Source organism: Sus scrofa, chromosome 6, assembly GCF_000003025.6.
Source record: "Sus scrofa isolate TJ Tabasco breed Duroc chromosome 6, Sscrofa11.1, whole genome shotgun sequence".
Taxonomy (NCBI): Eukaryota; Metazoa; Chordata; class Mammalia; order Artiodactyla; family Suidae; genus Sus; species Sus scrofa.
In genome coordinates this window covers 170827151-170832585 of record NC_010448.4, presented here as the reverse complement: position 1 = coordinate 170832585, position 5435 = coordinate 170827151, and positions in this window count along the sequence as shown.

Sequence of the window (5435 nt, the reverse complement as noted above, 5' to 3'; positions counted from 1 at the left end):
CAATACTAATCTATCCAAGCAGATATGAATGTCTCCTCAAATAGAAGAAGTAAAAATATAGGATGGAGGAGATCATGTTGGAAAGCAAGCACTTGAATAAGTCAGTACACAGATCTGCAAGGAAGCAAAGCTGTTCGTGAAAGCAGAGACAAACACAAGGAACAGCAAAAGGGTAAACATGAAGATGTAAACAAGGACATCAACATCATAAAATGCGGGGAAGGAGAGGAAGAAAATCTAGACTTTTTTTTTTACAATGTGTTTGACACTATACGACTATCAGTCTAAAGTGAGCAAATATAAGAAAGGGCTTACAGACTTAAAAACAGGGCAATGAAAAATCCAAAACGAACAACAGATTCAAAAAAAAAAAACCAACAAGAGGAGGAGACAAGCATAACATAAAAGGAAATCATCAAACCACAAAAAGAAAAAGAAAGGAACAAAGGGAAAACACAGAATCAAGTGGAAAACAAGCTTTAAAATGACAATAATTATGGGGGGTGGGGATGGGCTGGGGGTTTGCAATGGAAATGCTATAAAATTTGGTTGTGATGATAGTTGCACAACTATAATTGTAATAAAATTCACTGAGTAATAAAAAAGGGCAAAAGCAAAAGAAATTTTAAAAATTAAAAAAATAAAATGGCAGTATATATATGTCAATAAGTACCTTAGATGGAAATGCTGTAAAATTGTGTTTTGATAATTGTTGATCATTGTACAACTATAAATGTAATAGAATTCATTGAGTAAAAAAAATGAATTACCTTAACTGGATGCTCCAATCAAAAGACATAGAGTGTCACAGTGGATTTAAAAAAAAAAAAAAAAAGGCAAGAGCCAACAATATGCTGCCTAAAAGAGACCCTCCATAGGGAAAAGGACATACACAGATTATAAGAGAGGCAATGGAAAAAAAGATATTTCATGAAGATGGAAATGACAAGAAACTGGGGGTCACAATACAAAATATACTTTAAAACAAAGGCCATCAAGAAAGATAAAGGATAAATGTTGAAAGGATCAATTCAAGAAGAGGATATTGGGAGTTCCCGTCATGGCGCAGTGGTTAACGAATCCGACTAGGAACCATAGGTTGCGGGTTTGGTCCCTGCTCTTGCTCAGTGGGTTAACGATCCGGCGTTGCCGTGAGCTGTGGTGTAGGTTGCAGACGCGGCTCGGATCCTGCGTTGCTGTGGCTCTGGCATAGGCTGGTGGCTACAGCTCCGATTCGACCCCTAGCCTGGGAACCTCCATGTGCCACGGGAGCGGCCCAAGAAATAGCAAAAGGACAAAAAAAAAAAAAAAAAGAAGAGGATATTACACTCATCAACATATACGCACCTAGTGTAAGAGCATTCAGATACACAAAACAAACAGAAAAAGAGGATTTGATGGGAATACAATAATAGCAGGATTAGGAGGTTTTAACACCCCAGTCTCATCAAAGGACAAATCCTCTAGAGAGAAAACCAATAAGGCAACAGAGATGCTAAATGAATAGAACCATTACATTTAAAGGATATTTTCAGGACACTGCATCCAAAAAAATCAGAATATACATTCTTTTCAAATGTACATAGTACATTCTCTAGGACTGACCACATACTGGGGCACAAAACTAACCTCAACAAATATATAAGAATATAGACGTTATTTCAAGCATCTTCTCTGACAACAATGGCATGACACTAGAAATCAACCACAGGAAAAGAAATGAGAAAAAAACCAACTACATGGAGACTAAACAATGTGCTACTAAAAAACAGTCAACAAAGAAATCAAAAAGGAAACTTAAAAATACCTTGAAACAAACAACAATGAACCAGTAAAACTGCGCCGATGCACAGAACACAGGTAATATGATCTTATATATAAAACTTCCTATAGCAACAGAAAATTATTGGACCTGGTAAATGAATTCAGCAAAGCTACAGGACAAAATATCAATTCACAAAAATGTGTATGTATACATGCGCAATAAATAATCTGAAAAAGAGTATATAAAAACAATTCCACGTAAAATAATGTCAATATTACTATATAAGAATATATTTACTCCAGAAATAAGACAGGTTTTTATCTTTGTAAAGTTGTCTGTATATTCAAAATTAATGGAAAATAAATTACTTTTGAAAACACCATGTCAATACCATGCCAGAAAAGCAGGGAAAACCTCAAACTTTCATATGGAGGCCAAGTCTTCTCAGATTCACTTGACCCAAAGTCCATGTGTAATTTAGAGACACTGGGGGAAAATTATACTCGGAGCCACTTTCTTCTGGGCTGTGAATGACATGGATGCAGCAGAAGGAGCGGATTTTTAAATTCCAATGTTTCACACCATTCCACCAAAAAAAGTATTAGAATACATGAATTCAGTAAATTCACAAAATTAACACATAGATATCAATGGCCTTGAGCTGTTTCTACCTAAAGACCTGCACTGTCCCTAAGGCCCTGCTGTCTCGAACGAATGGCCTGCTCTGCCACTAATGAAGGCGCTGCACTGTCCCCAGTAAAGGCCCTGTTTGGTTTCCTAGTAAGTCCCTGAGCTGTACCTAAGACTCTGAGCTATCTCTAAAAGAGTTACTGCAGTATTCCTAACTAAGGTACTGCTGTCTCCCTAATTTAGGCCCTACAGTCTCTGCCCTGCTCTTTCTCGTCTAAGTAAAGCCCTGAGCTGTCCCGGATTAAGTCCATGCTCTGGCCCTAACTAGACCTAAACTCCCCCTAACTAAACCCCTGCACTGTCCCTAGGTCCCTACTCTCTCCTAATAAGCCCCTGGACTGCCTCTAACTAAAGCCCTGAGCTGATCCTAACGACCGCCTTGTACTGTCCATAACTGAGGCCCGACCTGTCTCTGTCTAAAGCCCTGGGCTGTCACTAAGTAGACGGATCCTAACTAAGAGCCTATGCTGTGTCCAACAACGGACAAAGAACATTCCTCACGCTGTCCTCAACTTAGACCCTGCCCTGTTACTAAGGTCGTGCATTGTCCTTAACTCTGGCCAAGCTATTCCCCAATTAAGGTTTTTGCTGTCACAACTAAAGCCCTGACACTGGGCATTAGGCCTTGCCTTCCCTACCTAAGGACCTTATGTGTCCTTATACTAGACTCATGTTTCCCTAACTAAGGACCTTCTGTGTCCTTACACTAGACTCGTATCTTTCTTTACTAAGGCCCTGAATTATCTCCAACTATGGCCCTAAATCTGTCCTTAAGTAAAGTCCTATTGCTGTCCTCAACTTAGACCCTGCACTGTTCCTAAGGCCCTGCTCCATCCTAACAAGGCCCTGGACGACCCCTAACTGAGCTCCTGACACTGCCCCTAAGTCCCTCTTCTATCTCCAGCAAAGGCCCTGCAGGAAAACCTAACTTAGGGGCCAGGCTGTCCCTTATATGACCTTAACTAAGGCTCTGATTATCTCCAACCAAGGCCCAGATCCTGCCCCTATGTCCAACTATGGCCTTGACTCTGTCCCTGTGAAAAGTCCTAATGCTGTCCTCCTCTTAGAGACTGCGCTGTTGCTAAGGTCCTGCACTGTCCTTAACTAACGCCAAGTTATGTCCCTAACGGGGCACTGCCGTCCAAACCTAAGGCTCTGACACTATGTTTAACTCGGGCCCTGTGTTTTCCCTAATGAAGGCCCTGAGCTTCTGTAACTAAGACTCTTAGGTGTCCTTATCTAATACCCTTATATATCCTTAACTAAGGCCTTGATTAAATCCATGTAAGGCCCAGATCCTGCCCCTAACTAAGGCCCTGTGCTGTGTCCAACTTGGTCTTGACCGTGCCCCTGAGAAAAGTCCTACTGCCGTCCTTATCTCAGGCACTGCACTGTTCCTGAGGCTGCACACCATCCTTGACTGAGGCCTTGATTATACCCACATAAGGCCCAGATCCTACCCCTAACTAAGGCCCTGTGCTATGTCCAACTTGGTCTTGACTGTGCCCCTATGAAAAGTACTACTGCCGTCCTTATCTCAGGCACTGCACTGTTCCTAAGGCTGCACAGCATCCTTGACTGAGACCCAGTTATGTCCATAACTAAGGCCACTGCTGTCCAAACCCAAGGCCCTGGCAGTGTGCCTGACAAAGGCCCAGGGCTGTCCCTAACGAAGACACTGGCACTGTCCTTAACAAAGGCCCTACACTGCCCCTAAACATGGTTCTGCCCTGTGCCAGGCACTGTGCCTGGCTAAAGCCCTACACTGTCCCTATTTGAGACCGTTGTGTGTCCATCACTAAGCCCCTGAGTTATCTCGAACGAAGACCCTGTGCTATGTCAAACTATGACCTTGACTTTGTCCCTAAGAAAAGTCCTAGTGCTGTCATAAACCTGGACCCTGTGCTGTTCCTAAAGTCATGCACTGTCCTTAACAAAGGCTCAGTTATGTCTCTAACTAAAGCACTGTGCTGTGTCCAACTCTGTCCCTAAGAAAAGTCTTCATTTGTCCTCAACTTAGACCCTGCACTCTTCCTAATGCGCAGTTATGTCCCCAACTAAGGCCCTTGCTGTCTACACCTAAGGCTCTGACACTCTTCCTAACTCAGTCCCTGCACTGTCCCTACCTGTGGCCATGCACTGTCCATGAGACCTTTACGTGTCCTTAATGAAGACCGAGATTTTCTCTCCTAAGGAATTGAGTTATGACCAACGATGGCCCTGACTCTGTCTCTAAGTTAAGTCCTAATGCTGTCCCTAACATAGGCCCTGTACTCTCCCTAAGGCTCCGAATTGTCCCTAACTAAGGCCCTGGCCTATCCCGAAATGAGGCCCTGACAATGTCCCTACTGAGGTCACTAAGCTATCTTCATCCAAGTCCCCAACACCATGCCTAAGGAAGGCCCTGCTTGTCCTTAACCAAGACCCTACACTGTCCTTCACCATAACCTGGAGCCTTCCCCAACCAAAATCTGACTCTTCCTGTAACTAGGGCACTGGGCTCTCCCTAACTGCCATCTGAGCTTCTTCTAACTAAATCTTTGGCTCTCCCCAGAACTGAGACGCTGTGATGTCCCTAAATAAGGCCCTGGGCTCTCCCTAAAAGAGGCCATGCACTGTCCCCAGTCAGTCTCCAACGAAGGCCCTGACCGAGTGCCTAACTGAGGCCCTGTGCTGTCCCTATATAAGCCTTGTGCTGTTCCTAACTAAGAACTTACCCTTCATTATCAGCTTGAGCTCTCTCCAAATGAGGCCCTGTTTGCCTACCTAAGGCTCTATGCTGTGCCTAAATAAGGTCCTGGCATGTCCCTACCTAAGGCCTTGCACTAACCCTGACTCATGCTCTGAGCTGTCTCTAATTAAGGCCCTGTCTGTTTACCTAATTTAGGCCCAGCCTTGCCCTTATCTAAAGCCCTAAGCTCTCTCCAACTAGACCTCCACTTGTTACATTAAAGGCCCTGACTCTCCGCCAAGGAAGCCC